This window comes from Lactuca serriola, chromosome 3, assembly GCF_051521515.1.
Source record: "Lactuca serriola cultivar US96UC23 chromosome 3, Lser_US96UC23_V15, whole genome shotgun sequence".
Taxonomy (NCBI): Eukaryota; Viridiplantae; Streptophyta; class Magnoliopsida; order Asterales; family Asteraceae; genus Lactuca; species Lactuca serriola.
Window position 1 is genome coordinate 53,039,703 of NC_136410.1, and position 10,774 is coordinate 53,050,476.

The 10,774-nt window shown below is 30.5% G+C and overlaps 1 long non-coding RNA gene across 1 annotated transcript; it reads left to right on the top strand.

The window, feature by feature from the left end:
- Positions 1 to 2,619: 2,619 nt before the first annotated feature.
- On the top strand, positions 2,620 to 4,411 carry LOC145094430 (uncharacterized). The gene is made up of 3 exons (XR_013703341.1): positions 2,620 to 3,184; positions 3,661 to 3,922; positions 4,314 to 4,411. It is a non-coding gene; the product is annotated as an uncharacterized LOC145094430 (long non-coding RNA).
- The last annotated feature ends 6,363 nt before the right edge of the window (positions 4,412 to 10,774 follow it).

The window sequence follows — 10,774 nt, forward strand, 5'->3', positions numbered from 1 at the left end:
AGTAATCTACCAAAATATAGTAAAAAAGTTGTGTCATCATGCCTTATCTGAAGCTTATAAGCATAATACACTCTAACATATACAACCTTGGGGTTATCTGCGTTTCTTCCAAGCACTGTATAAAAAGAGAAAAGAAGTAAAGCACAATACAGTTTGTCCAAAAAAATATAAAAAATAGAAAAAGTAAGTATGTTACTAGTTTCTTCCATCTTTAATAAGTCATCCGCACGCACTATACTACCGGGAGCAATAAGTTTTTCTGCAACTGAACGCAAACCCTGCTTTCTAAATGGGCTTGTTTTTTTTTAAATACCTTGATGCCAGACTAGTTCTCCTAAAGGAAACATTAAATGATACCGCAGAGGATCATAATAGCCATAAAAATACTTTATATTTCTAGAGTCAACTTCATGGGTAGTAACTCGGATATCTCTTGGACCACACTCCCCATTATCTTCACCGTCTACTCAAATTGCAGCAACCTGTGACACATCGGGTTTATTATAGACTCTTTGGTCTTGAACAACAACAGTTTTAAGAACAATCTTATAAGTATCCAAGTCTCCAATATTCTTCAAACTGCGGAAAAAATAAGCGTATGGATTATGTTGAAGATATTTTATACACTTTTGAACCAGAGTTTCACATATCAGTGGACAAATCATTAACCTATTTTGGATCTCATGTTCGGTATCATGAATATATAATTGCAGATTTTTATGTCGGTCATTCTTAGAGTATAAACCATTTATAAAATGATGCATCTGACCTTGAACTCTAAAAGTATAAATCCCGCTATCTCTTTTATTGAATTTAGGATTAGATGTAACACCTAAGGATGTAAAAGCGAAATGGTTATTATATGTTCTAAAAACCTTTGCTTCATGACAGTCTGAAGTTAGAAGTTCAATCATGACTGTTGGAAGATGATTACTAAACAGCAAAAACCCGATGTTTCTGAATAGAACTTTAAAGCACCACAATGATGACAGTCAGGAACGTAAGGTAAGATATCAGCAACAACAGGAACGAACTTTAATAGAGCTCTACCTACAACAGGAACGAACTTTAATAGAGCTCTACATGTTGCATGACCAACAATATTATGCTTATTTTTACGATTTTCTTGCTTTGAAATAGATTTCCTTATGTAACTTTTTTTCCATTCAACTCTTTGTTGTTTCCATCTTAAAATAGCAAGTTTCCTATATGCTTTCGTATCCTCAAAATCCAAAGAAGGCTGAACATCCTTCATGATAGATTTATCAACCTTTTCAATGAGAAAGAACAGATGGATATAGATGTGCAATAAGAAACTAAACAGTCATCATCTGTAACCAATAATAACATATTTGAAGACTTTTCAGATGAAAAAAAAGGCAACACCTGATCATAAGATAAGCCTGAAGACGATAATCTACAAGAAAAAAAAGGAAAATTTTAAGGAGAATATAAGCAACAAAACAAATATTACTAACCAAAAAAATTTCATAACCCATTAGAATAAGATATTTGTATAGACCTTTAGCAAATCAGATACCATTCTTTGTAAAAAGCAATAACGAAAACCATTTGAAATCCGAGTAAAAGAAGAACCATAATAATACTTCTCATGTAATAGCAACATCGTGAACAATTGGAGAAACAAAATATAAATAAAAACTCAAATGACATGAAAATAGAATTGCCTCTCATACCTTAGGTCCCCCTGATCAGCATGCGTAAAATCCTACTGCACAACTAATTCGAACCCTTATAAACCCTCAGAATAAGTACGCAGATTTAATAAGAATATGAAAGGAAACTCTCGTAATGTGAAAAGTAAACAAAAAACCAACAAATAAATAAATATTTGAAACAATGAATACCAATTGATTTAATTGGGCAAAAAGATAAACCGGTTACTTTAATTGGACCATACCCTCGACAACATACAACGCCAACACGTAGCATGACTAAAGGCGGTGTAAGTACAAATATCAAAATTACTTGTGGGGGAAGAAAATTATTTGGGATAAGCACCAGGTAAAATAAAAATAAAGCCCAAATTTATTAGGTAAGAATAAAACAAAAATAAGAATGATAAACAAAATAAATTGGTTAAAGAGAAAATTGAAAACAAAAAGGACCACAAAAGGAGGGATCAATTGGACCAAAAATTGGAAAAAAAAAAATTAAAGTATATATACATATATGTTAAAAGTTGTCGCCACGGTTTTCTTTATTGGAGGAACTAAGCAGCTTGATGACATGCACCAAAGTAGTAATCTTGAACATATAGGTAATGATATATATATATATATATATATATATATATATATATATATATATATATATATATATATATATATATATATATATATATATAGAAAGAGAGAGAGAGGAAGGATCTTTTGAGAACTCATAGTTTCATGAGAACCCGGGAACTAAAGGTGGACCGTTAGATTAAACAATTTAATGACTTAGATTAAAAGTGGCATATTTGTAATTATAACTCAATTTGATGGCATTTTAGGTTTTTCTCAATACACCTTAGGGGTAAGGCTGGTATAAAAAAATATTATCCCTCAATATTAATAAAATTCAAATTAACAGTTTATAGAAAATCCCCAAATTACTTTCTATCTCTCTATCACTCTTTCTCTCTCTAGCGTATGATCCTCATCTTCGATTTCATCTGTAGATCGCCGAAGCCATTAGTTGTTCGGTGGTGGATCAATGTGGTATCCATCATCATATCAAATAGAAAAGCTTCTTCATTGAAATCGAAGCCATGTCTTGTAGAAGCTTGAATCTGCTAATAAACCCTTTCTCTTGCCGGAGCTCACGCATGATAACCCTTGTCTTTTCCTACAAGGCACAATACCCTAAAGTCGCGCCTCCATCGATTCGATCCGATGGCCAGAGCTGGAGACATCTATTGTTTCTTATGACGTAAACAATGGCAATTACTGCAATGGATATACCGTCGGTGGTAGAGGACACATGGCTATTTCGAATTGGGGAAGAAGCTGAAGAAGGCAGAGGAAGAAGCGGTGGAGATCACGAATGAAAGAATTGAGTCAGCTGAGAAAGGAGTCGAAGCGGAAGAGAGACAGATCAAGACTACGTCGATGGTTAATAGAATATTAGGTCCTGAAAGTTAATTTTGAAATTATGATCGATTACTATCACAGATTCACAGGTAATCATTAATCAAACTTTGACTTCTTATTGTTGTTTGTTAATCCGTTGTTTGAATTGAATTATATGTCTATTGATCGTATTTGTTTCTTAAAGTAGTTTGGTGATGAATAGATGATCAAATCATCAACATCATTTGTTTTCATTTTTCTATTAAGGAATTTACAATTATGTTAATATAATTGTAACTAAACTAAACTCATTGAAGTTAGATTTGAAAGATTTGTTCCACACCTGGACCATTTACTAAATAGTTGGTTTTAAAATTACTAATCTGGTGTTGAATTCCATATACATCTTTGTTTGTGTAAAATAGTAGATAAGATTAGGTTTGTTAAGTAGTAAGAACTCTTTTAATGTTAAAGATTTAAAAAAATAAATAACATGTATTTTGTTGTTTTCTGTAATTGCATGTATTTATAGCTTCTGGGCTGATGATACCAGGTTAATGAAAATCATAACTAGTTTATTTAACAGGTGAAATATGAAATATGAGTGATGTGTTAGATGACATTGTTCTGGTTTTGTTGGTTGATAATGATAATGATTATTTACATCATTAAAGTTGCAAAGGCTTCTTTAGAAAAAGCACTGGCTGAAAATGGGGAGATAGATGACATAGATTTGGATTCACCAGGGCTGCCTATTTTAGCAGATTCAACACTTGGTCTACATCAACCTCTCATACACACCACTCCAGATGATCTCGTTTGCCTCCATTCACTTCACTATATGTAATGTAAATTCTTTCTCCCTTTAGAATATTATATAACATTAAGATAGGAAACTTGCTAAAATCAGCACAGCTCATTCACATGCAATACAAATATCTCAATTAACCATTTATAGCAAATAAAATTATTAATTTGTTTCCGTTTAGCGATTCACATATGAATCACATGTGAATCATAAGTGATACATGTGAATCATACGTGATTCACGTGTGATTTACATGTGAATCACATGTGATTTACATGTGAATCACATGTGATTTACATATGATGTCATATGTAAATGTGATTCAAATGTGAATTGGACGTGATTCATATGTGAATCACATGAAAATCACATATGTATTTCCGTGAGTGTTTTTGCATCAATCATTTTTTTTTTAAAATTTTTTTTTGTAGATTTGGAAGAGATTGTGGTGAATATTGAAGAAGTGAAAAATGATAAATAGAAGAAAATAAGGAAATATTGACATGAAGACATGAAAACGCTTTGAAATTTGTAGCATTTTTAATTTTTATATTTTATTTGGTATCGAATAAAATATTTTTACTATTATGTTTATATATTAATTAATAAAAATGAGATTTTTTAATGATTTACTTACGAATATTATAGTATAAGAAATATGCATATATGCATTTGAATAAAATATGCATATATGAACTTAAGACTTTGATTTTTATTGTTAAAAAAATTAGTATGTTTTTAAAATAATTTAGTTTTTTTTTTTTTTTTTTTTTTTTTTTTTTTTTTTTAAATTTAAGGATTTTTAAAATTTTATTTTCTAAAAAAATATGTAGTTTTTTTAAAAAAAAATTGCAGTTTATTTTAGAAAAAAATGTAACTTTCTTTAAAAAACTTGTAGCTTTTTTAAAAAAAATTTATAGTTTTTTTAAAAAAATAGCAGTTTTTTTTTTTGAAAAAAATTGCATTTTTCTTTAAAAAAATTACAGTCTTTTGAAAAAAAAAATGCAGTTTTCTTTTTTAATATGCAGTTCTTTTAAACAAATTAAATTTTTTTTTAAAATTCATGTATTCTATAAAAAGTTAAAAAAATCTGCACTTTTTTAAAATTAAAAATAGAAAACTACTATTTTTAAAAAAATTCAAAATTTTGATATATTATGTAAAATTTTAGACATTTATATTAATATATTCAATAACATAAAAAATTAAACATTTATTGAGATTAGTAAGATGACGATCATGTTCTTAATGAATTAATTTTTATCCAACATTCCACTTTTAGTTCTCGAGTTCTCGGGAAACTATGAGTTCTCAACCGATCTCACCCATATATATATATATCCTCTGATAAACAAAACTTTTAAATGCCAAATATCCCATTTCTAAGTATGCTAACTGACACTTGACAATTTTTAAGAATATCCTAATTTTTAATTTTTGATATTTCCTGATTTTTCGGAAAGTATTTATAAGGAATTCAAAATTCAAGTTTCCATTTTTTTTGGTAATTGTAAAAATCTTTCATTTAAAATTTAAAAAAAATATCCTATCCAAATAACATAAATATTCGAAAAATTAAGAAGTATTTATAAGAATTTTTAAATTTTTCCTTTTTTTTTTTGGTAACAGGTAAACCATCTTTTATTTAAAAATCCGTATACCTCATGCAATCCAATTTCATGCTTTTTATTTAAAGTTGGAATTTAGTCCTTTCACTTTGTTAGTGTACCGGTATAAGTCCCTGTAAATTTTTTTTCCAATAACTTTTTATCTATGTAATTAATTTTTTTTTTTTTATCTTTAAATAATTAACAAAAATTATATTAGTTTACTTTCAATCACAAATATATTTACAGCTTTTTTTAACACAATAATTTATTATTGTTAAATTTTAGTTTACAAAATTACATTCAAATGAACCTAACCCTATATATATATATATATATATATATATATATATATATATATATATATATATATATATATATGGAAGAGATCAATAGAAAATACATATTAAGATTAATTTGTGAAATCCAACGAAAACATGACATGTGTCGTTTTAAAGTAGATTAGGCTAATCGTCGTTATTGTTTGAAATAGTGATCCTGATTGGTCCTTAACTTTTTATTAAAGACTGGCCACCAACTCAACTCACCGATGCCCTTCCGTTTTCTTCACCGATGCCCTTCCGTTTTCTTCTTCTGTTTCAATTTTTACATCCCATTCATCCTATATGAAATCGTCGACAGTGCACTACCAAGCTGGAAAAAAAAATCTAGCCGCCTCATCCGTTAATCAGTTGATCGCCGGAAACCTCACAAGCAGTCATCATCGATTTTCCAATCTCTTTCATATTGCCACAGTTGTCGGAAGCATAAACCTCTCAAGAAGCCCATTTGTCCAGAATCCGTCTACTCAGGACATTTCAAGCTCTCCTTCAGGTCCGACGAACACCACGACCACTGCATATCGTCGTTCTCCTTCACATCCGGAGACCTGTCGGCGTTCTCCTTTATGCCCGAAGATTACCATTGCAATCTATTTCCGATCTGTAACTTGAAAAATGTCACCCACCACGGTTTTGGTTATCTAAAAACGTTGGTTTCTCAGGAATTTTACTTCGGCTTGTAAATCTTAATTTGGTTCTTTGGGATACAATTTAGGTTTTTGAAGGTTCGATTGGGGTTTTGAAGGATGTCATTAAATGCACTCTTCCTTAGTGCATACTTTATGTATTTTATATATCCCATTAGATGTATCAGGCCTTTTTAGGTATTTGGCCCACTTATACTTTGTATTTAGAGAAATTTACAAAAATAGCCATTTACACTAATGGCATTACAAAAATAGCAAAAAAAAATCGAAATTACAAAAATAGCTAACGATTTCGCAGATGGAGATGCCCCATCTGCAAAATGAGTTTCTCATCTGCGAAAGTACAAGCACCTAAAGCACAGCTGTGCTTTAGGTGCTTGTACTTTCGCAGATGAGAAGCTCCATCTGCGAAATTGAGTCTCATCTGCGAAATACCCTTGTTTTTTACTATATAAACGTTTTTTTCTCCATTTTTCACTCTTCTCTACACAAAAACTCTCTTTATCTTTGGGCTTCTCGGAATTTTGGCTAGTTTTTGAAGAAAATGGAGGATTATGTCAACAATCCCGCAAATATGGTTAGATTTTAACTCTTTTAATGTTTAAAGTTATTTTTTATTTTATCATTTCTTGTATTATTTAGTGTTAAAAAAGGGTAATTTTGTTGTGTTTAATAGTTTTAATATTTCTTTAGTATACTAGAAGTTTAAATGGTATTTTGTTAATGTTTGTTTGAATGTACAAGTAGAGACTGCGTAGATAATGTTTACAATTTGTTATTTTTGTTGTTTGTTTAGTTGTTGTATAACCTGAAAACTTGTATATTCTTATCGTATAATTGTTTATATAAAGTGAAAAATAGTTAAATTATAGTATGTGCAAAATAGTCGTTTGTATATATATTTGTCGTATAAGTATAACATTTATATAAGTTGAAAATTTGTCGTATATATATTGTTAGAAATTGTTTGTGTTTGTCGTATAAGTTGAAAATTTGTATAAAGTTGTCGTATAACTTGCGAAATTGTTAATTTGGTTGTCGTTTAATTTGAAAAATTGTTTGTTTATATGGTTATAAAATATTAGTTTTAATTAGAAAGATAAAAATTGTTTATATATTTGTCGTTTAAGTTGAAAATTTGTTTAAGTTGAAAATTTGTCGTTAATATATTTGTCGTTTAAGTTGAAAATTTGTTTAATAAAATGTTTATATAATTATGTATGATATTGTTTTTTATCGTAAATATATTTGTTGTATAACTTGGAAAATTGTTTATATATGTGTATGTTATTGTTTTTTATCGGAAATATATATATTAGTAATTAAGAAATTGTATTTGCATTACTAATTGTTTATGTACTTATTGCAGTTCGTAATCATATATTTTAAAAACAAAATATTTTTTAGTTCTCTAATTTGTTTTTGTGTTTTTTTTTTTGCAGCAGGATTTAAGTTTTATCAATATGAAAGCCTTTGCGAACTTAAAAGGCTCGGGCGGTAACATATGGGAAGTATTTGACGTTTTAGATGATGTCAGACGTGCCATTTTCAGAGATACCGTATTTGGTTATTTTATTGATGTACATCGTTTACAAGGGGACGCATTATTGTTTCATAAAATGTTCCTTCATCAGATCCGGCCGGACCCTGTTTTATCTCTAGATGGAATAAAACGATTATATTTTCGAGTAGGCAATACGAAAATGGTTTATGGGCCGGAAGAGTTTTGTTTGATTACCGGCTTCAATTTTGGGGAGTATCCAAAAAACATTGGGAGAAAAGGGTCGGAAATATTATTAAGCAGTAAAAAAAGATGTTTATTGCGTGAACGGCTATTTCCAGACCATACTAATAGTTCGGTGAAAATCGGCGACCTGAAACGTTTAATTTTAAATCGAACATTCCTAACACTTGACGACGTTGATGCAGTTAGAGTATGTTTGATATACATTTTGTGTGAAGGTTTTTTGGGTAAAGAAGTTAATGATCAGGTGCCACAAGATTGGTTTTTTTTTTTGCTGAGAATTTGGATCTCTGGAACAGGTATATTTTGTTTACGTTAAAAGTTCTATTTTATTAAAGTTATAATTTATATAATAACCAATTTTGTTTTTTTGTTTTGTTAGCTTCGCTTGGGGTAGCTATCTTTGGGATTTTACTTATGTTGACCTTGAGGATACATGGAACAAAATACATAATTATTTATCACTTTCTGAGCGTGGTCAAACTTTAAAGTACTCCGTCTCAGGATTTGCGGCTCCAATAAGGGTATAAAAATTTTCTTATATTTAAATTGTTTTATTGTTATGTTTTTTATTTTAATTTTAACTTTTATTACTGTAATTGTAAAAAATTGTAGATATGGATATATGAGATGATTTCGGCTGTTCGTGCATGTGGATTTGCATTGAGAAAAAATAAAGACTTGCCTCGGATGAAATGATGGAGTGGAACAAAAAAATTGAAATGGGTTGACGTGAACAAGATTTGGTCAAAGATGCAGGTTTAAAAATATTTCGTTTATTATTAATAAACTTGATTATTATACTTTTATATGCATTTTTAATATGTTTAATTTTTTAGGAGGGGCAACCACCAAGACAAAACATGTTACCGGGTGATGGTGAGATGACATCTTGTTATTATATGTCATTTCAAGAGTATGTATATGGTGAAGGGAAAGCAGTTCCATCCCCAGTACGGGACCATTTTAGGAGACAAGACGAATCTTCGTCTAGTATGTCGTCCAGTGGTCGCTCTCATGGTAGAGGCTGGGGCAGTGGGAAACACAACCTAGACGAGGTGTTGAAACGGCTACATGCATTGGAGCAGCATGTGTTTATGAACCGACAACCTACAGAGGTTTTTGTTGAAGAAGTGAATACTGAACAATTTTGGAACGACATTAGTTTTGATGATCCGATAGTGTCACAAAGAAAATATGATGAACATGTTAGTTACACGCTACATTATTTTTTAAATTTTATTAACATATATGAATACCTGTGTTCATATTTTATATTTGAAAATATAGGACATAGAGGTTGGTTTCATAAGCAACCTGTGTGATAACATATACTTTGGTGTTCAGAGTGCCTACCCGGATTCCTATCATGGATATTGTCCTAAAGATATAGCTCGAAAGATACGTGAGTCTGTCGTACATAACAATACGGAAGTCGAATCGTTGTTTTGGAAGTCATGCAATGCATATAGCGTTGATGATTTTTACTTGTGTTTGGAAAGGTTGCAAAGTACATGTAGGAAACCACCTTTCTGCACCTTGCTTATGAGTCCAATTTACTGGCTTGACGATATACCGATTTCAAAATGGACAAGAGCATTTTTCCCAAAAATACGTTACAATGTTAAATCGATTGACGTCCCTGAAATTTTGCAAACTATATCCACACGTGAGTTTCCTATAACAACGATAATCGAGTTAACCACCACGTCGATACAATCAAAATATGCTAAACGGGCCGAAGTGGCGGGTAAGGGAGATTGTTATATTTAGTTTTTTTTTATTGTGCTACTATTTTTATTAAAATATAAAATTTTACAGGGAGGTTGTCTGGTGGGTTGACCCCTTACGTTGAGAGTAAGGTTCAAAAATGTCTCAACAAGTCTTATAATTGTAATGCAAGACGTTTGTATGGGGATACATTTGAAGTCGATGACAATTTTGCCACCAGCAACGTACAACTTGAACGAAGGGTATGTAGTTGTGGTAAATGGCAAAAAAACGGTATACCATGTGGCCACGCTATAGCATGTCTAAGAACCTGTACATCTGAGTCCATTCACAGAACGGTTGATTACAAGTTCACTAATTATGTGTATCGACTTGCATATGGATCTGAGTTGGTGAATACTATACCATCACATGTGCATTGGGAAATACCAAATGAAACAGTGGTCCTGTTACCTCTCTCAATGCAGTAGTTATTCATGTAGCACCTTTATGTTTTATATAGTATTATGTATTAGTTTTTTATGTACCCCGTTTTTATTTTAGTGTTGTGTTACGTATTAGTTATCCATGTACCCAGTTTATATTTTATGTCGTATTATGTATTAGTTATTTATGTACCCCATTTATATTTTATGGCGTTCTATGTATTGGCTATTTAGGAAACAACATACATTAAAAGAAATGGACGTTTATTAAATAGTAACGACTACACACATACAACAACAAGCAACTTAAATAACGAAAAACAATTAACTTAACCAACATGCATATTAAAAAAAGGGACATTCTTTAAAAGATTCCATGCATCTAAGTGGGTAAACT